At 38.5% G+C, this 22876-nt stretch overlaps 1 non-coding gene and 1 pseudogene across 1 annotated transcript; both read right to left on the bottom strand.

The window, feature by feature from the left end:
* Positions 1-1903: 1903 nt before the first annotated feature.
* Positions 1904-2019, bottom strand: LOC120365102 (U5 spliceosomal RNA). Its single transcript, XR_005580121.1, has one exon. It is a non-coding gene; the product is annotated as a U5 spliceosomal RNA (small nuclear RNA).
* A 14518-nt stretch (positions 2020-16537) lies between these two features.
* LOC141585153 (uncharacterized) lies at positions 16538-19872 on the bottom strand (annotated as a pseudogene).
* Between the last annotated feature and the right edge of the window lie 3004 nt (positions 19873-22876).

Genomic DNA, 22876 nt, shown 5'->3' on the forward strand with positions numbered 1-22876 from the left:
CATGTTGGCCAGGCTGGTATCAAACTCCTGGGCTCAAGCAATCCACCCACCTCGGCCTCCCAAAGTGCTGGGATTACAGGCGTAAGCCACAACGCCTGGCTGTTAAATTTATCCCTAAGTATTTTGACATAATTGTAAATGGAATTGTTTTTAAATTTAATTATAACTGATTATTCATATTACATAGAAATTCATTGGTTTTTGTATATTAATCTTGTATTCTGTAAAATTTTTGGATTTGCTTATTAGATTCCAAGTATTTTAATGCATTACTTAGGGTTTTCTATATACAAGATAATGTCATCTGCAAATAGAGATTGTTATACTTCTTACCAATCTAGACAGCTTTATTTCCTTTTCCTGACTAATTGTCCTTGTTAAAACCTCAGTGTAATGTTGACTAAAAGTAGAAAGAGCAGAAATCCTTTTCTTCTTCATTGTTCATAATTTTAGGGCTAAAGTTTCTAACCTTTCAACATTAAATATGTTATTAGCTGTGAGTTTTCCATTGATTCCCTTTATCATGTTAAGGAAATTCCCCCAAATTAGTCCTGGTTTGTTGCCTCCCTCCCTTTCTCCTTTCCTTTCCTTCATTTGATTTTAACATGAAAGGATTTGGAAGTGGGAGTAGACATGGGATATTTGGGGGCTCTCTAACAGTCTCTAATATAAACTTATTTTAGACAAAACAAACTTTATTTAAACAGTTAGTTGATGAATAGGCTATTTTCAATCTTTTCTTATTGAAGATAATGTTGCAATATGCATTCTTGCACACGTTTTAGGTATTGGAGAAGCTAAAGGATGATCACGTACACTTTCTCTTAATATGTTCTCTTGACAATGAGAACAACTCAGAGTTAGGAACTAAAATATATTAATTCTTTAGTATGTTAATAAAAATGCTTTATGATTCTATTCTTTCATCTTAAATGGCATCTGTCATTTGTAATTCAAATAACATAAACTTTTTTCTTCCAAACAACCTATTTATCCCAATCAGAGATTTTTTCCCCAATCCTTTTGACAGAGATAATATAAAAAAAGATCTTTTTTCTCTCCTTCACTCAGGCCCAAGTATTTACTATAAGAATCATCAGTGTTTAAAAATAATTTGGGTTTACAGTGCTGATGTAGATGCTGTGGAGCAGAGATAATATGACAGCCATACCCCGGGGTGACCGTATGTTTAGAATTATTGCTTATTCTCAGCCTTCAGAAATCAGAAGCTATGGTGGGACTATGGAGTCATATTTCTACCAAGAGACTCCACGTGGCTAAAACAGGAATGGTCATCAAACTCAAGGGGAACCAGGCCATTGACTGGGCTGAACAACCTAGTCCCTTTCCTCAATAATTTACACCCAAAGGCAAAGAAATGTGGTTGATAGTGTAAGAAACTGGAAATTCAAAGTCATGTAGAGCTGGAATTAGAGTTAACACAAGACAAGACAGAGACTCATGCAGGCTTCTCTTGTGGGCAAATGTAACTAAATAATTTGGCAAAGGAAGTCAGTCTTCAGAGAGGAAAATGTGGCAGTGGTGCAGAAAAAACAGAGCTGAGCATCAGTGAGAGTCCAGAGAGGGAAACAGAGGAGGAGGAGCTTCAGATCTTGTTTATCCAGCTCCAAGCCTCATGTGAAAGCAGAACGTAATTCCTTTCTATGGATGTATGCATTATTCAGTACACTTGAGAATTACATTTGATTCTGTCTTAAAAAAATAAACTTTTAATTTTGAAATAATTTTAGCTTTGCAGAAAAGTTTCAAAAATAGTACAGAAAATTCCTGTATATTTCTCATCTAATTTTTCCATTGTTAACATACTACATTTCCATGGGATTTTTGTCAAAACTAAGAAACGAACATCATTCCACTATTATTATTTCATTATTTTTAAATCAGCCCAGCAGAAACAGGGCCTCAAAAAATTGGACTAAGACTCAGAATTTTCCCTCTCCACGGAAATCTTTAGTAAAAGGCAAAATACTTATACGATTTGAAGAGAAACCAGAGTATATAATTCCATTATCATTAATACAATTCCAGCCTTTGTTTGGAACCAGTGTTCCTATTAATGTCTTCCTTCTGTTTTAGGAGCCAATCCAGACACCATATTTAGTTTCTATGTCTCCTTAATCTCTTTTAGTCAGTGATGATCTCTCAGACTTTTCTTGTTTTACATGACCTTGACAGTGTTTTGTAGAATATCCCCAGTCCAGGTTTGTCTACAGTTTCTCTCATGATTAGATGTGGGTTGTAAGTTACGGAAAAGAATGCCATAGAAGCTAAGTACCCCCCTAATTACATCACAGCACATTAGAGGTACCCGATATCCACATGCACATGACATCACTGGTGAGGTTAACCTTCATCACTTGGATTAAATGATGTTTGTCAGATTTTTCTAATTCAGTGTTACTATTTTTCTCTTTTCCTGCTCTATTCTTTGGAAGTGAGTCATCATTTCAATGTATTATTCATGGTTCTCCAGAGAAACCAAACCAGTAGATTTGTATATATATATATATATATATATATATATATATATATAAAACATATATATATAAAACATATATATATCTGTATATACACATACATATATACACACATACATGCACATAAATATATGTATATATACATATATATGTATATGTACTTATGTGTATGTATATCTACGTAAAAGAGATTTATTATAGGTAATTGGCTCACATAATTTTGGAGGCTGATGAGTCCCAATATCTGCAGAGTGAGTCATCAAGCAGGAGACCTGGAGAGCCCATGGTATGGTTCCAGTCTGAAGGCTGGTAGGCTCAAGACCCAGGAAGAGCCAACATTTTATTCTGAGTCTCAAGACAGGAAAAAACCAAAGTCCCAGCTCAAAGGCAGTCAGGCAGGAGGAGTTCTCTCTTGCTCAAGGGAGGATCAGCCTTTTAGTTCTATTCAGACCCTCAACTGATTGAATGAGGCCCACCCACATTAGGGAAGACAATCTGCTCTACTCAGTCATTGATTTATTGTTAATATCATCCAAAAACATTTCACAGAAACACCCAAAACAATATTTGAGCAAATATCTGGGCACCCAGTGGCCCAGTCGACACATAAAATTACTCATCACACACACCATCAAAGTTGGGGCAGGTGGATTAAGCTCTACCTCTTGAAGAAGGAAGTATCTCTAGATAATATGTGGAATTCTTCCATAAGGAAGATTTGCCTCTTTCCCTCACCAAGTAGGTTTTTATCCATTGCACCCAATCAAATGTGCCTTAAAATATAAGGCCTAAATGTGTTCAAAGGATAAATAACCCTGCAGTATGGTTTTTCATTTTAAATTTAGGTAGTGTACATATTTTCTGGTGCGAGCCTTGCCTCATATCCTATAAAATTTAATGTCTCTTCTGGTTGACTCTTGGTGAACCACTCTCCCTCTATGGTATTTTGGTTTTCCCCAGCTCATCAGATACTTACTCAGTGCCTACAGTGCACAGGGCTCATGCTCAGCCTAGAGACATCAGATACTTACTCAGTACCTACAGTGCACAGGGCTCATGCTCAGCCTAGACACTCTGACATTAAAAGGAAGTCCCTGCAGTCAAAGCATTTACCACCCGGGGGGCAAGCAAAGGTGTAGTTAGGAAATGTGGGTTGAGTCGCAATTTACCACTTTCTCTGATCTTAGGCAGGTTAAAGCTCCTTTGAGCCTCAGCTTCCTCACTTGTCAGAAGAGTATAATAACCATAATAATAATAATAATAATGATAGTTCAACAGTAATAGTAACTCAGTAAAGTACTGTTTGTGAGGAAAAACATACTATTTACATTGTTACCCAAATGCTAGCTATTGTTCTCAATAACAATTAATTGAGATTGATAAGAATAGATATGTCATCCAGACTGGAGTGCAGTGGTGCAATCTCGGCTCACTGCAACCTCAGCCTCCCAGGTTCCAGCGATTCTGCTGCCTCAGCCTCCTGAGTAGCTGGGATCACAGGTGTTCACCACCATACTCAGCTAATGTTTGTAGTTTTAGTAGAGACAGGGTTTCACCACTTTGGCCAGGCTGTTCTTGAACTCCTGACCTAAGACAATCCAGCCGCCTAGCCCTCTCAAAGTGCTGGGATCACAGGCGTGAGCCACTGTGCCCAGCCAGATATTCTTATCTCTAAGGTTTATAGCTTCAGAAACCAAAGTCCAAAATGATTAAGTTCCTGGCACAGAATCATGCTGGCCGTTACGTGGCAGGGCATGTGATCTTTGCATTTTATTTCCGTACCATTGCATTGCAAGAATTGTATACACTCCTGTCTGTTAGAGCAGACTGTCTATTAAAAAAATATTCTGGGACACATCTAAAAAGCCATACTATGAGATAGGAAAAAAATAAAAGCTCTCTTTTGCATTTGTCCTGGAAGCTGGGAGAGAACATGTTTTTTGGACATGTTTGGAAATGTACCATAGGTTTTGATTCTTATCCTTGCTCTCCAGGCTTTTATTTGGGACACTTGAGAGACTATTTTTGGGATTGAGGAAAGCATAATGTCATTTTATTTTTCAAATCCTCAGGGTGCTAGAAGTTTTAAGTCTTATTTTCTAGTCTGACCTTTCATTGTAGCTATTATTTTTTTGATATATAATATTCATAATTCATTTTGTTCAGGAGATTTTATTTAATGTCAATAAATATGTATGAGTGCTGGGAGGAATGTACCTGTGCAGTGAGGGCTGGCGAGAATTACAGGGGCCAGTACAGTTAAACAGAATGTGGGGATAACGTCATTGACATCCTCGGTGTAAACCTCATGATTGAGAAAAAGATGGGGATCATCTTCTGAAATTAATCATGAAAATATTCTCAAAAGCATATTCAAAACAGATGACAAAATTATAAGAACTCAGTTTATTTTATTTGGAAAATAGTATTCCCTTGTGGGAGATCTGGGCTAACAGACTTCAGAATTTTGGCTCTCTTAAAAATTCCCTGACTCACTGGGTGGCTTGGAAAAATGACTTAAATCCACTATCCCGCAAGATAGAATAATGATAATTTGTAACACTGTACTTGGCACTTGGGTGTAATTATATTAATGGCTAGTGTGTATGTATGATTACCATGTGTCAAACCATATGCCCAGCACTTTACAAGCTGTAACTCTGCATCCTCTAGGAAGCATGTACCATTCTTGTTCTTATTTCACACATAAGAAAATTGTAGGACCAGGCTCAGTGGCTCATGCCTGTAATCCTAGCACTTTGGGAGGGTGGCTCACGCCTGTAATCCCAGCACTTTGGGAGGCTGAGGCAGACAGATCACATGAGGTCAGGAGTTCAAGACCAGCCTGGCCAACATGGTGAAACCCTATCTCTACTAAAGATGCAAAAATAGCTGGGCTTGGGCACTCTCCTGTAATTCCAGCTTCTAGGGAGGCTGAGGCTGAATTATTTGAACCTGGAAGGTAAAGGTTGCAGTGAGCTGAGATTGTGCCACTACACTCCAGCCTGGGCAACAGATTAAGACTCTGTCTCAAAAACAAAGTCAAAAAAGAAAGAAAGAAAATTGTAGTAGGAATTTTTCAGTGTATTGTAACCATCTATTTGCATGCTGGTCTTTTCCTCTGGGCCTGAATTGGTGAGAGTAGGGACTGAATCATCATAGCATCTGCATTGACTCTGGTTCGTAGCTACACCAGATCAATAAATCTGATCTAATCTATATTTTAGAAAACCACCATGTGTAGGATGAAAGTGTGGAAAGATGAGGTGAGGAAAGAGCTGAGACTATTTTAATTGTTTAGGCAAAATCAAATATGAATTTATATTTGGATAAAAAAGTAGAAAAGGGGAACATGAAAAGATAAATAGTGATATAAGATTTTAATTAAAAGCAACAATGTAAGCTATCTCTAATAGAGCTATTAATAATATAATTATGTTGAGATAAAGAACATGTATATTTTATTTAAAATACCTTCAAGAATATAACACATATGTTGTGTTAGCTTTTTGTTATTCTTCACACTCAGTTTGATCTCTGTCCTATGACTGAGCTTGAGAAGTCCCACACTTCTTTGTTGAGAAGTCCCCAATAAATAAAAATTTCATTGAGTATTAGAGCTTTAAGCAGTGATTTAAAGAAGAAATATGGTAAACAGCAAGAGGATCATATAAGCTGCATTAGGATATTCTTGGCATGTGTCCTATCAGAAACCTAGCCTGCACCTATGAGAGGCATCACTAATCAATAACAGAACTCTTCCTCAGTAAGCCTGGACTTGGCCTGGGAATCCTCCTGAACTCAGTACTCCTGGTCCCCACAAAGGACACATTAGAATAGGCGCACAAGTTGAGGACTATTATTCCAGGGTTATAGCGTGGGACTTCTCAAGCTTAGATGCAGGAGAGAGATTGCACTCAATGTGAAGGATAACAAAAGGGTTGACATAGTATATGTGTTATGATATTCTTGAAGGTATTTTTTTTAAAAATATTTTTTATTAGAAATGTACTTATTTTTATTTTTGGAGACAGGGTCTTGTTCTGTTACCCAGGCTGCAGTGCAGTGGCACAATCATTGTTCAGGGAAGCCTTGACTTCCTGGACTTGAGCGATCCTCCCACCTCAGTCTACTGAATAGCTGGGACTACAGCTGAGTGTCACCATGTTTGGCTAATCTTTGTATTTTGTGGAGAGATGAGGTCTTGTCATGTTGCCCACACTGATTTGGAGTTCCAGGCTCAAGCGATCCTCTCAAAGTGCTGGGGTTACAGGCTTGAGCCACCGTGCCCTGCTGGAAATGCACTTTAAAAATGCATTTCTGGGCTGGGCACGGTGGCTCATGCCTGTAACCCCTGTACTTTGGGAGGCCAATGCGGGTGGATCACCTGAGGTCGGGAGTTCAAGACCAGCCTGATCAAAATGGAGAAACTCTGTCTCTATTAAAAATACAAAATTAGCCAGGTGTGATGGCACATGCCTATAATCCTAGCTACTCCGGAGGCTGAGGAAGGAGAATTGCTTGAACCTGAGAAATGGAGGTTGCGGTGAGTGGAGATCACTCCATTGCACTCCAGCCTGGGCAACAAGAGTAAAACTCCATCTCAAAAAAAAAAAAAAAAAAAAAAAAAGGAGGCTGAGGAGGGTGGATCATTTGAGGTCAGGATTCAAAACCAGCCTGACCAATGTGGTGAAACCCAATATCTATTAAAAATACAAAAATTAGCCGGGCATGGTGGTGCGCCTGTAATCCCAGCTACTTGAAAGGCTGAGTCAGGAGAATTGCTTGAACCCAGGAGGTGGAGGTTGTAGTGAGCCAAGATCACACCACTGCACTCCAGCCTGGGTGACAGAGTGAGACTCTATTAACAAAAAAAAAAAAAAAAAAAAAAAAAAAAAAAAAAAAAAAAAGCACTTTTAAGGTAACGTTTTGCTGTAATATAATTTCAAACTTTCAGAAAAGTTATAACAATGGTACCAGGAATTTCTTTACATCCATTACCCAGGTTCACTTATTGTATACATTTTCTCCATTTGCTATTTCATTCTATCCATTATATCTGTCTTTCTACCTATCTACATACATATTTTTCTAAAGCATTCAAGAGAAAATTGTAGTCATCACACTTCTTTACTCTGAAGCGTTATTATTATTATCATTAATATTAAATTTTTAAAAATGTACCTAGTATAAAATTGATTTTTTGGTGTATTTTTAGCACAAAGATAGCGTCATGCAACTATCACCACAACCAGGATACCAAACAATTCTGTTACCATAAAACCCTTCCTTGTGTTGCCCTTCTATGGTCCAACCCCCTACTCTTAAACCCTGATCATCACTGATCTCTTACCCTTCTTCATAGTTTTGTCTTTTCCAGAATATCAAAGAAATACAATCATGCAGAATGTAAACTTTTAAGATTAACTTTTTTCACTCAGTACCCTGCTTTTGAGATTTATTCATATTCTGTGTATAAATCATTCACTGTTTATATTGCTGCTCAGTAATACTGCATTATACGGAAGTATCATAGGTTTGCTTATTCACTCATTGATAAACATTAAAATTACCATTTCAATTTTCAAGACATTATGAATAGAGTTGCTATAAACATTCATGTACAGGTTTTTATGTGAACATAAATTTACATTTTTCTGGAGTAAATACCTATGGATGGGGTTGTTGGGTCATATGGTAATTGTATATTTAAATTTATAAGAAAGTACCAGGCTGGCTGCGGTGGCTCACGCCTGTAATTCCAGCACTTTGGGAGGCTGAGGCGGGCGGATCACGAGGTTAAGATAGAGACCATCCTGGCCAACATGGTGAAACCCCGTCTCTATTTAAAAAATACAAAAATTAGCTGGGCATGGTGGCGCGTGCCTGTAGTACCAGCTACTCGGGAGGCTGAGGCAGGAGAATTGCTTGAACCCGGGAGGCGGAGGTTGCGGTGAGCCGGGATCACGCCACTGTACTCCAGCCTGGCGACAGACAGAGCGAGACTCTGTCTCAAAAAACAAAACAAAACAAAGTACCAAACTGTTTTCCAAAGCAGCTTCACCAAACTGTTTTCCAAAGCAGCTTTGCTCTTTTGCGCTACCACCAGCAATGTATGAAAGCTCCAGGTATCCCACGTTCTTGCCGGCACTTGTTATTGCCGGTTTTGGGAAGTATTTCCACCTCCTTTGTTTGGAATGCTTTGAGTAGGATTGGGATTAGTTCTTCTTTAAGTAATTGTTCAAATTCAACAGTGAAGTCATCAGACTAGACTTTTCTTTGAGAATTTTTAGGTTTTGGATTTCTTCATTGTTCAATCTTAGTAGGTTGTATGTGTCCAGGAATTTGACCACTTTAGATTTTCCAATTTCTTGGCATATAGTTACTTATAATAGTCTCTAATGATCCTTTGAATTTCTGTGGTATCAGTTATAATCTTTCCTTTTCCATTTCTGGTTTTATTTATTTGGGTTTTTTATCTTTTTTTGCTATTTTCAGTTTAGAAAGACTTTTTAGCTATTCAAATAAATGTGTAGTGCTATCACACTGTGGATTTAATTAGTATTTTCTTAATGGCTAGTGATGTTAAGCATATTTTCATGTGTTTGTTTGCTGTCTGTCTATTGTATGTAATAAAGCATTCATTGAAATCTTTTACTTCTTTTTAAAATGGGTTGTTCATTTTCTCATTGTTGATTACTAAGGGTTTTTTTTTTTTTTCAATATTGAGGTCCTTTGTTAGAGGTATGATTTACAAATGTTGTATCATAGTTTAAGTTATTAATGAATTCCAATTTATTTTTTTCTTTTATGTATTGGTCTTATGGTATCATATTTAAGAATGCTTTGCAAGTTTGTGAGGATTTTATTTGTCTTTTAAAAGTCTGATAATTTTATATTTCAACTTTGGGCCTATGAGCTGTTTTGAGTAATTTGTATATAAAATGCAAGGTTTAGGTTGAGATGCTTTTTTTTTTTTTTTTTTTTTTTTTTGCATCTAAATCAATTGTTTTAAAACCACTTGCTAAAAATGCTATCCTTTCTCCATTGAATTGCTGTTCCATTTTTGTTCAAAACCAATTGGCCATATTTGTGTGTATATATTTTTGGATTTTAAAATTCTCTTCCATTGATCCATGTTTCTATCGCTTTGGCACTACCACACTACCTTTACTATTGTAGCTTTATAATAAGTGTTAAAATTGTCTACTATGAATCCTCTAACTTTATTCTTGGTTAAAAAATTTTTCTGATTATTCTAGGTCCTTTGCTTTCCTATGTAAATTTTAGAATCAGCATGTTTATATCTACAAAAAATTATTCTGAGATTTGACTGGAATTGCATTAAATCTATAGATAAATTTGAAGAGAAATGACAAGGTAATTATATAGAATCTTCCAGTCCATGAACATAGTTTGCTACTCCATTTATTTAGGTCTTCTTTGATTTATTCATAAGCTTTTCCATTCTTATTATTTATCTTCTGTCTGAAAAGCTTTATTTGGCACTTTTGTTTAGAGCTGGTCTGCTGATGATGTATTCTCTTAGTCTTTCTTCTTCTGAGAATGTCTTCTTTTTGCCTACATTCCTGAAGGATATTTTAACTAGATATAGAATTCTGGTTTAAAAGGTATTTTATTTCAGCATTTAAAAAATATTTCACTGCTTACTGCTTCTCATGGTTTCTGATGAGAAATACGAAGTCATTTAAAAATCATCATTGCTGGCTGGGTGCGGTGGCTCACGCCTGTAATCCCAGCACTTTGTGAGGCTGAGGTGGGCAGATCACAACGTCAAGAGATTGAGACCATCCTGGCCAACATGGTAAAACCCCATCTCTTACTAAAAACACAAAAAATTAGCTGGGCCTGGTGGCACACACTTGTAGTCCCAGCTACTTAGGAGGCTGAGGCAGGAGAATCTATTGAATCAATTGAGGCTGAAGTGGAGACTGCAGTGAGCCAAGATTGCGCCACCGCACTCCAGCCTGACAACAGAGAGCGACTCCATCAAGAAAACGAAAAAACAAAAAACAAATAAAACCCACATATCATTTTTCTCCGGCTGTTTTCAAGATATTTTCTTTTGTTTTTAGTTTTCAGTAGTTTGATTATGATATTATCTGGGTGTATATTTCTTCAAATTTATTCTGTTTGGGGTTTACTAAACCTTTTCAATCTACAAGTTTATGTCTTTTGCCAAATTGGGAAATATTTTATTCCTTTATTTCTTCAAGTATCTTTCTGCATCAGTCTCTTTTTCTTTTGAAATTGCTATAACACAAATGTTAGGTCTTTTGGTATTGTCATGCAGATGTATTAGGCTCCACTCATGTTTTAAAAATCTTTTTTTATCTCTATTGTACAGATTGGATAATTTTATTGCTATATTTTCAAGTTCATTTAGTCACACAATCCAGTAAATTCTCTACTTCAGCAATTATGTTATTTCAGTTCAAAAATTTTCTTTTGTTTCTTTTTTATATTTTCTACTTCTCTTCTGAAAATATCTGTCTTTCCATTTGTTTCAAGAGTGTTCACATTTATAGGAGAATGATTTTAATAGCTGGGAAGCCCTTGTCTAATTTTGACATCTGTGTTCATGGCTGTTGATTATCTTTTTCCTTAAGAGATGTGAAAGCTAAGAAGGGTTTCCTAGTTCTTCATATGTTGAATAATTACGGATTTGATTCTGGACATTTCGAATATGATATAATGGGACTCTGGGTCTTGTTAAATCCTATGAGGCATTTTGTTTGTTTTAGCAGGAAACTGACAAATTTAAGTTTAGGTTGTAAATTCCTATCCCACCTTCTGTTGGCTCTGGTTCCTATGTCAGTTCAATTTTCAAAGGTTTTGCAGTGCTACTTATATCCATCGTGTGTGTGTGTGTGTGTGTGTGTGTGTGTGTGTGTGTGTGTATGTGTGTGTCACTCAGTGGCCAGTCTGGGACTTGGGCAGTGGTCCACCCTGTAGAACAGTTCTCAATGTCTTTTGCATGCTGTTTAGGTCAGACCCTAATATGCACAGCTCAAAGATGGGCCCAGTGATTCATACATCTTGAATCCCATATCACTTTCTAGAGCTTCTTTCTTTCCATGATTTCCCCAGGGAGATTTTTCCTGCTTCCAGGTAACATCTTCCTGGTATTCGATATTCTGACTATATAGCCACTGCCTTAGTTTCCCTGGTCTGTTATATTCTTTCCACAACTGTGTCTGTCTCAGGGACCAAGTGGTGAAAGGACAAACAGAAACAAGTAATAGGACTGATGTGTCTCATACTCAGATCCGTGGTTCCTCTGATCAGACAGAAGGATTCCCCTTTCTCTCATTTTTAAGCATTTGTCCAGCTATTGCTGCTTCTGTGCCTGAGTGGGATTGCCTAGGAGCTGGGACAAGAGAGGAGGTAAAACCCCAGAAGATTTCCTCCACTATCTCTAGCCCATAGGAGACCCCTTTCCTGCTCCTCAGACAAGGAAGAGAGAATGCTTCTCAGAACAATTTTTGTCTGCGCCTTGTAAATGCTTCTGGGTTTCAAGTTGCCTTTCAGTCCAGGCTGGGAGAAATCAGATTTAAAAAAGGAGAACTCACCCTTTACTTCAGTAGTTCTCAAAGACCTGTTTGCCTTTCCTAACCTACCTTCTACCATTCTCTTTTTCAAAGTCTTCACATAGTTTACACGATACATCCTGTCCAAGGCTTCCATTCAGGAGGAGAGACAGGGTGGGGTACAGTATCTCCATCTTAATTGGAACCCAGAGAGGGCTCCTTTAGTTTTAAATACTTCAATGTATATTTCTTAAGATGAAGGATTTTCTCTTACATGACCACACCATAGTGATGAAAATCAAGAAATTTATTATTTTAATAATACTATTATATAACTCACAGTCCATTTGGGCAATCATTCTAGTAATTTCCTTTACGGTTATTCTTTCACTGGTTAAGATCTAACGAAGGATCATGAATCACATTGAGTTATCATGTCTCTTTAGTCTCCTTTAATCTGAAACAGTTTCTTAGCCCTTCTTTATCTTTTATGATTTTGACATTTTATTTTGTTTTTATTTATTTATTTTGAGATGGAGTCTTGCTCTGTTGCCCAGGCTGGCATGCAGTGGCACCACCTCAACTCACTGCAACCTCTGCCTCCTTGGTTCAAGTGATTCTCCTGACTCAACCTCCCAAGTAGCTAGGATTACAGGAACACACCACCACACCCAGCTAATTTTTGTATTTTTAGTAGAGATGGGGTTTCACCATGTCAGCCAGGCTGATCTGGAACTCCTGACCTCAAGCAGTCCACCAACCTTGGCCTCTCAAAGTGCTGGGATTACAGGTGTGAGCCACCACACATGGTGATCTTGACATTTTAAAGAGTACAGGCCAGTTATTTTGTAGAATAACTTTCAACTTGTGTTGGCTGTTTTCTAATGATTAGATTCAGGTTATATGTTTTTGGCAGAAATACCACACATGAGATACTGTGTTCTTCTTAGGATAGCATAACGATGTCTGATTGTCTTATTACTAGAGATGTTATCTTTGATAGTTGGCTAAGCTGCTGCTTCGCCGTTTACTCTAAAGTTACTATTTTTGTGAGTTTCTTAAGGGCTGGAGTTTGAATATAATTACATCGTTATGAGGAAAACTCTAGACTAATGCTATCCAGTAGAGCTCTCTGCCATGATGGGATGTTCAATTCAGCACTGTCCCATATGGTAGCCATTGCCCTATGTGGCTATTGAGCATTTGAAATGAAGCTAGTGTATCTGAGTGCAGTGGCTAATGCCTGTAACCCTAGTGCTTTGGAAAACCAAGGTAGGAGCACCGCTTGAGGCCAGGAGTTCAAGATCAGTCTGGGCAACATAGCAAGACCCTGTCTCTAAAACAAATAATAAAACATGAACCAAGCAAGGCGGCATGTAGCTGTAGTTCCAGCTGCTCAGGAGGCTGAGGTGGGAGGATCACTTCAGCCTGGGAGGTCGAGGTTACAGTGAGCTGTGATTGTGCCACTTCACTTTGGCCTGGGCGATAGAATAAGATCCTATCTCAAAAACAAACAAACAAACAAAAAGGAATTAAATTAAAAGAAAAAATAAATGAGGCTAGGGGACTGAAGAAATATAAGGGATATAATTTGAATTTAAAAACTTCCAGAGAACACCCTGTATTAACATTTCCTAAAGAAAGTTTTTATAGCCTGCTCTGAGAAAAAAGGGCTCCAGGGTCAAATAAGTTAGGGATCCTTCTATACAGCATACATTGGGAAACACTGTACTATTTTCTGCCATTTTGGCATCTACATATCTTTGTGTCATCACTTGGCCTAGTGCTGGTGTAGGTAAAATTGTCGGATGATTGCTCTGTGAGCTGTGAGTCTCCAAACAGCTCTTTTAATTAGCTTGTGTAACCAACTTGCTCAACAGCACAGCCAAGTCTGGCAATGGTGGGATTTACACCTAGGCCAGCCACCTAACTCCAAAGGCTGTTTCTGGTCTGCAGAAATGGCAATGGAGAAAATGATATTGAAGCTCAGGTTGCCTCATGAGACTTTGTTTAAGGTTGACACAGGCAAGAGTTCTTCAGAGATATATTATTTAGTCTCTGATTCCCTTTTTACCAATGCAAAACTAGGAAACATTTAGCATTCACAGAATGTGGTCATTCAGTCTTCCTAAAGGAATTAATATTAATATTAACAATCCTTTTCAACTTACAGCATAGTTTTCTGAGGATGTGTTTCTTTCTGTTTAAATAAAAGAATTCCTGGAACAGGCTAGTAGGTTAATATCTTACACAAGGTCATCCAGAGCAAATATTCTCATATGCATATAATTGTCATAAGAGGCTCCAAGTGCCTCTCAATACCACACACATATTCAGTCAGTTGCTGAAGGGAAGATAGAATGATTAGAAAGCATGAAGGAAGGAGCCTTGGAGGGGAGAGAAAGGAGAACAAATTGCAAAGACAAAGAAATCTTAAGCCAGATTTAGATAAGATTACTAGAGCTGGTTTGAATTAGAGGCGAGTCAGCTGTGTAAATTGTCCTTTCTTTTACTTCTCTTGCAGTTCCTTTGGGAAGCTCTTTGCTGAGCCAGGGCTAGAGAAATTTTATTCCTATCACTCTACCTTGTTTCAATGGGCTTGCCCCAGCAGATGAGAGCTGTAGTTTGAAGAATTCTCAAGCAAATCTACTTTATCTGGTTGATGAGTTCAGAATTCAGATAAAATCTTGAAAGTGGGAACAAGTTATTGTAGGTGTCTGACGCTGTAATTCTTGAAAGTAATTGGGTTTAAAAGCAGTTGTTTTTTTTTTTTTTTTTTTTTTTTTGGGTGAATGATTTCATCCTCCATAAAAACAGATTTTAATTTCTTTTAAGATACCAGTGGAAGTTGTGACCCAGAAATGCCCCAATGAGACCTTACAGATGGCTATTTTCCTGTGCTGTTTGGCTTATGTTCAGGAAAACCACCGGGGAAAATTGGCTTTGACATGCTTGTGCTTTAAGATACATGCTGCAGTACCTTGTAAAGTTTCATTTTATTGCCAAATATTACATTCAGTTACCGACTGGAAGTGTAAAAGTTCATATTTTCTTTTTCTGTTTGTTTTTTTAACTTTTAGGACATTATATTTACTAAGATTTTGGCGATAGCTTTATATAACAAGACACAGCATAGCAGGCTTGCTACTCAATTTTTTTATGGTAAGTCTCAGCCTCAATATAAAGCTGTGTTTTTTAAAAAAATCAGAACCCTGCTTTTTATATGCTCACTATCTTGGCAAGTATGCCATTAAACACAGTAGTGAACTTACGACAGCAAGGGAAAAGAGTTAACAAAAGCTAAACATTGCAGCCTAAACAAACTTCATATAAAAAATAAAGGAACTATCACTGGTTGCATGGAATTTTCCTGACAAATTAAAACCTAACAGTATACAACATACGTTTTAGAGTCTTTAGTTTTCAAGTTCAAAAAGTACCAATGTCTATTTGAAGCAATTTCTCTCCAAAGCCAAAGTGTAATAAAAATTAATTCAAATGACACAGCATATTTTAATGCTAAAAAAAATTCAGTATTATTGAAGTGGAGGTAAATCCCAGGGCTTTTGGGGCTTTCTTGTGCTGCAAAGGGCTGTTTCTCTGGTTCACTCAAAGAAGCTTATGCCAGAATCCAAGGACGTCCCTAAGCTCAGTAAAGGGTGAGTCTCCTGGCACCTAGCTCTGACCTCTCTATAAAGCATGGCTACACTTTCCACAAATACAGGATGTGTGAGGATCAAAGGCATGCTGTTCTGCCAGCTAAAGAGATAGCAAACCACCTTCTCCCTTCATTCTGAAAAGCACCTTTCCAGGTAAAGCAAAGTCTACTTGGGGAATAAATTAAAATATACTTATCTACAGAGTATGGATTTCAAAATATCAATGTAATCTCTACTTCAAAAATTTTAACTACTTTAAAATTTTTAACATCTGGTCATTTCTGATTCCACCTTAAAGATGTATTCAGATTGGTTTCTGTTGATTTATCATTGTACACTTCTAGTCAAAAATATTAATTTTATTCCCAAGTATTGTAACCACCAGTGCTATTGCAGTGTATTATCTCCCAGAGTTTTCAAGCACTGGAAGGGAGAAGAATAAATGCTCAAGTAGCAGGCAACATTTATGGCCCTTGCCCACAGCAGCATCTGAATGGCTACTGAGTAATCCGGAGATAATTCTTTTGTTTGTTTGTTTGTTTGTTTGATACGACGTCTTGCTTTGTTGCCCAGTCTGGAGTGCAGTAGCACCATCCTGGCTCACTGTAACCTCCGCCTCCTAGGTTCCAGTGATTCTCCTGCCTCAGCCTCCCACGTAGCTGGGATTACAGGCACCAGCCACCACGCCCAGCTAATTTTTGTATTTTTAATAGAGACAGGGTTTCACCATGTTTGTCAGGCTGGTCTTGAACTCCTGACCTCAGGTGATTCACCTGCCTCAGCCTTCCAAAATGCTGGGATTACAGGCATGAGCCACTGCACCCGGCCAGTTCAAGGATAATTCTAAAAACAAGAAAATTCATGCATTATAGGAAATACGTTGTAATTTTCACAGTTGAGATTTCCTCAGGCACCGTACTTTCTCTATAAGGGAATCCTGATTTTTCTAAATATTATGATGAGTCAGGACTTGAACTAGCAGTCTTCTTTCTCTTCTTATAGTGTTTCTCATGCTCCTTTTTCTTATTTGTTTCTTGTTTTTTCTCATTCTTCACTACTTTTCTTCTTTTTTGCCCATATCTCCTCAATATACTCTGGTTCTGACAAGGACTCAGATGATAAAGATTTATCTTCAGGTTTTTTTTTTTTTTTTTTTCTGAGTCTGTAATGGCCTTTTCCTTCTCAGCTGGATCCTTTGACTTCTTTATAACGAAAAAGAAGTCTTCTATTGTCCTTCTATCCTGATTATCTGATTCAGTTTCTGACATGGAGATCTCACAAGATTTATGTGAATGGCTTTTCCTTGTTTCTTATCCTTGTCCTCAGAATCAGAACTGCTGGAAGAATCAGAGCATGATGAAGATGATGAATGCCTACAAGATTTCTTCCTCTTTTTCTTTTCTTTCCCTTTTTTGGGATAAGCTCTCACTTACACTTAACAGTTTCTCCCTGTGTTATTCTAGTTTTTTCTTCCGGTTCTCATTTTTTTCTTCGAATCCATCCAAAAAGCCTTGGCATCTTTCTTTTTCTTTTCTAGTTGCTTTTGCACTGCTTCCCAGATAGGCCTTGGCTGATGGAGATAATCCTGGATTATTGGCCCATAAGTCTGGATTGGACCCCTTGATCTGGCCATTGCTGTTGGATTCACGTAGGCCACCTGATGGTACCTCTTTCCCTTGGTGCCTGAATGTACGCTGTCACCCATCAAGGAACACTGTCACTCACTAAGGGAAACCAGCCTGGGGAGGCAGCAGTCACCCATCAAGGGACACTGTCACTCACCAGGGGAAACCAGCCTGGGGAGGAAGCTGAGGGGGGCCTGCCACAGGTCCTTCTGCACTAAAAGTTTATATTTTCCTTAAAATCTTACCAACGTGTTTATCAGGCTTGCTTCATTTTTTTCCCCCCATTCTTCATTGTCTACTTGGTTTACCACTAGAGGGCATTGTTGGCAGTGATATCAAGAGAAAGCATACTAGAGCATTTTGCCAAAATATTTTGTGCAATCTTTTTCAATTTGCATTTCAGCCAGCCAATAAAAACATACCTTGAAAAACTACTTCATTTAATATTTTATTTTTATATTTTATGGATTTTTAATACTGAGCTTCTAGGCTTTTTGTGTGTATTAATTTAATAAAAGAGAAATCATTGTAAACTTTGGTTCCAGTTTTCTAACAAATGCTGAATCTAGAATCCGTCAGTCTCTCCCCCTGCAATGTAATACACTCTCACACATCCTCTCTTGGAATGTTATCGAGCACTTGGAGACTCATTATTTTTTATTTCCTAAAAGAGTGAAGCTATATTTTCCATATCATGCCTTTCCTGATATTTGTCAGAGGATCTCAAACTGGCAAGGGACTTTCAGTTTATCTAGTTCAACTATTTATAATAGATGGAATGTCTTCTACACTGTGATGAAGGGCTGTCTAGACCTCAAAATGATAAGAGAAGCTTTTTCCATTTTGGGATAATTGTATTATTTATTGGAAAGTTCTTCAGGTGAAGGCAGAAGTTTGCCTCTGAAATTTATTGTATTAGATAAGCTCTTTTAGTTGCAGATAACTAGGAACCAAATCAAGATTGCTTATGAAAAAAAGAGGATAGATTAACTGTTAGAAAACAGGTGTCTGGGGTCTGTAGCGGGGTTGGTTGCAAGAGGAGGGAGAGCATTAGGATGAATACCTGGTGCATGCTGGGCTTAAAACCTAGATGATGGGTTGATGGGTGCAGAAAACCACCATGGCACATGTATGCCTATGTAAGAAACCTGCATGTTCTACACATATATCCCAGAACTTAAAGAAAAAAAAAAAAAAGAAAACAGAGGTGTCTCGTGGGCTGTGGCTAACTGAACACCTGAGACCTGTCAGTACTCAGTCTCTCAGTCTGTTGCATCTGCTTACTTCTATGTAATTACTTCATTCATTTCTCTCTGCACATCAGGATTTTCTGCCTCTTGCATGCTCATGGTGAAATATGCTATTTGAATGATAAAAACGACAAAGAACTTTTGTTACCTAGCTCGAGTAGGCTATTCCAGCATTCTATGAAGCTGGCCACCTCAGGATGGTGCACTATATGATTTGATCTGTCATTCCAGGGTCATGGGCCCACTCTCACACTGCCTTCACAGTGAAGTGGGTCTCCTGGTTGGATGCTTTGCTGTGTGGGTTTCCAGGTCTGTGGATAAGGCACTCCATAAGCCCTTGGTAATGGTGCTGCCTCAGACTGTACAGGCAGGAAAGAAAAACACATGCCTAGAATAGGTTTCCGTCCCTGTGAAGATGAATGGTTGGCTGGCCTTTCCAGGATGGAAGGGTTTCATGTATTCAACTTGCTACTAAGTGGCTGGTTGATTCCCTCAAGGAATATGCCATGTTGAAGATTCAGTGTTTATCTCCATTGGATGTTCAGAGATAGCAGCAGGTAAACAAGCATTGGTAAGTGAGGTTCATGATGTCAGGCTCACACATATCCTCCATTTCTGCCACCATATCCACCCTGTTCATGTGTCCATTATGCCTGCTCTGGGTGACCAGTGACAAAGACTGGCTAATGTCAAGAGGTTGAGCCATTTTCTTTTACTTGGTTGTTCAGTGCTTTTTCCATGGTAGATGCTTTCTGGTAGGTATCCACACGTAAGACACAAGTCTTGACACTTTTTACATTCACCCATTTGTCTACCCACATGCCTTTTCCTCAGACCCCTTGTCTCTGATCTTCCAGTCATTTTCCTTGCATTTCCCTGACTGCACAACTAGGCCACTGGCCCTTTCCTAGGAATTTATATATATTCTCAGCTTGGGTCATTTCTCCTTCTATCCAAAGTGGATGACCAGTTATACTGCTCATAGTTCTGCTGTTGGGAAGATTTCCTCTTTAATCTTTCCCTGAATGTGGTTGTAATGAAGCCACTGTCTAGTTTTTGGCTTTCACTCACATACTGAGCCAATCCATCCATAAACCAAGCTTCGGCTTCTTTCTTTCTTACATCTGGTCATACAGGACCCTTCTGACCACCCTCCCTCCTTCCTGGCCAAATATGTCCGTAAGTGCAAGGGTTGGGGGCACTGACTGATACAGCTGTGCTTGGTGACATGGGGTCTTGGTTCCCTACTCATGAAACTTACTCATGCCTTCCAGCCCTGTTCAGGTTTAATCCCAGATATATCAACCCTCTCTTACAATGGACTGCTACTAGCAGGACTGGAAGGCATGAGTAAGAATCATGTGGCTTTGTGGTTTAGTGGATTCTACAGAATTCAGTGCATAATAAGCATTTCCAGATGGTCACTTGGTGTCTTATAGTAAATTTTTTCATCACTTCTAGTACTCAAACACACCAAAAATAAGAGCTATTTTCAAAGGGCACATAATTTGCTGCTGATGGCATGGTTTTGCTCCAGAATCTCAGGGGTGTGAGTTGTGATTCTTTCACTTGAACCTGCCAAACAGTCTTTACTGTATCTTTCCCACCACATGACACCTCTTACCATGGGGTCTGTTGAATCTGATAGACCAAGAGACAGGGCTGATTGCACTGTGGCCTGGGCCTGCTTTGACACCTTTTCCTGCACAAGGCCTTACTCAAAGCTGGAAGCTTCTCATGTCACCTGATATATGGGTTGTAGAAATACTACCAGGGATGAAATGTATTACCTCCAGAGCTCAAGGAAACTGACAAGTCGTTGCCTTTCCTTCTTCCTCTTAGGAGATGAAGACACAAGATACAGCAATTTGTCTTCAGTTTGGAGGTGCTAACCCTATACACCACTCACCTACTGGACTCCTCAAAATTTCTATGAAGTAGCTAGTCATGAATTTCACAGGTTTTATCTCCCATCTCTTGAAACACATGTCAGTGGTAGCAAAAAATATAGATTTGATTCTTGTCCCTGATTTCTGACACAGATCTAAAATTCTTGGAATTTCCTTAGTGATAGGGGTAATAGACCATCTTTTGATATTCATAACAAATATCTTTCAACAATACCTGAGTTTATGCTAGCAAAGTGACTCTTGGTAGGCCCCTAAATAGCTTCAGTATGGGAACTCGTTACCAGAGGAGTCCATCATTGTAATTAGTGGGTTGAAACTTTCAACTTCACCTCTGAACCTCCAGGGAGGAGAAAGAAACCAGAGATTGAGTTTAACCACCAATGACCAACAGTTTAACCAATCATGCCTACATAATCAAACCTCCATCATAACCCCTAAATGATGGGATTCAGAGAGCTTCTGGGTTGGCAAAGACATTGAAGTGCTGGGATGGTGGCCTGCCCAGAGAGGGCATGGAAGTTCTACGTTCCTTCTTTCATACAGCCCTTTGCATCCCTTCCATTTGGCTGTTGCTAAATTGTATACTTTATAGTAAAGCAGTAATAGTAAGTAAACTGTTTTCCTAAGTTCTGTGAGGCCTTGTAGCAAATTATCAAACCTGAGGTGAGTATTGTGGAAGCCCCATTTTGTAGCCACATCAGACAGAAGTGTGTGTACACTGGAGACCCAAATACTTAAAACTGGAGTCTAAAGTAAGAGCAACCTTGTGGGACTGAATCCTTAAATCTGTGCAGCCCAGCTCTAATCTCAGATAGTTAGTGCCAGAATTGAATTGAATCATAAGACAGTCAATTGGTGTCAGAGGATTGGAGAGTCGAATAATTTTTTGGTTAAGGAAAATACCCTACACACTGATATCATAAATGTTGTGAGTGAAAAGATAGAATGTCTTACCCAGGCTGCCAGTACTCTAGCTACCTCCTGCTTGTCCTGTCCAGAGCACATGATGTCATGATGTAGTGGACGAGTGTGGTATTCTATGGGATGTCTAGGTGGTCCAGACCTTTTCGGACCATGTAGTAGTCCCTTATTATCCATGAGAAATATGTTCCAAGATTCCCAGTTGTGCCTGAAACTGTAGATTGTACTGAACCCTATACATACTATGTGTGAGTTTCTTTTTCCTTCTCCAGTTCACGGATAAAGGATTCATTCTAACCATAGATCTTAACAACTTCAGCATATGAGAATGTTTAGTTTCAACTTAAAGGAGGCAATTTACAGTTTTTCTTTGGCATATTGAATTGCCAGCACCAGTACTCTTACACTTTGGGCCATTATTAAGTGAAATAAGGGTTATTTGAGGAAGCACTGTGATACTGTGACAGTTGATCTGATATCCGCGATGGCTGCTAAGTGACTAATGGGTGGGTAGTGTACAGAGCAGAGAGATGCTGGACAAAGGGAGGATTCACGTCCAGGGTGGGCTAGAGCAGGATAGCTTGAGATTTCATCCTGCTACTCAGAATGGCATGCAATTTAAAGCTTTGGGTGAGGGCACCACACTAAATGTGTTCTTGATCCTGTCTGTGTACTCTTCTTGGATCTTACTGATGAGGAAAGTACCCATTCCAGACCCAGTTCCTCAACCCAAAGAGTGAGCCATCTGGAAACCCTGTAGGCAGTCACAGCTCTCAGCCTGAATTGCTTATTTCCTGAATTTTCCATGTAATACATGCAGACCATGGATAACCAAAATTGTGGAAAGCAAAACCGCAGATAAATTGTGCCTACTGTATGGTGAACAAGGCAGAAGAATTCGTGTAACATACAAAAATAGAGGAGAATATTACTCTCTATCCCAAGTGAATGTGAACAATTTATTATCCTGTTTTCTATTAGGGATGAATAAGAGTGCATGTGCTAAGTCAGTGAGCACATACCATGTACCTGAGGTTTAATTAATCTAGTAATAATACCTCTTCCAGTACCACAGCTATGATTCAAGTACTTCTTGGTTAAATCTACAGTAGTCTATAGTCAGTCTCAAGGATCTATCTGGCTTCTGAAGGAGTGAGATTGCTTACTTAAGTGGAGATATAAGAGGGTCATCTGCAGTCTGGGCAACAAGAGCAAAACTTGGTTTCAAAAAAAAAAAAAAGGTTATTATCCTTGCATTCATTAGGTCTTTAATAGTATCCTAATCTCTGTCATTCCTCCTGGGACACAATATTATTTTTTGATTTACTATCTTGGCCAGCGGTATGGAGGGAATTTTCAGAGGTTTCCATATTACCTTCCCCACTGTAATAGCTCTTGCTCCACAGAGCAATGACTCTCCAATATGAGGCTTTTTCTAACTGTGAAATCTATCAATTCCAAT

This window comes from Saimiri boliviensis, chromosome 7 (genome assembly GCF_048565385.1).
Source record: "Saimiri boliviensis isolate mSaiBol1 chromosome 7, mSaiBol1.pri, whole genome shotgun sequence".
Classification (NCBI taxonomy): Eukaryota; Metazoa; Chordata; class Mammalia; order Primates; family Cebidae; genus Saimiri; species Saimiri boliviensis.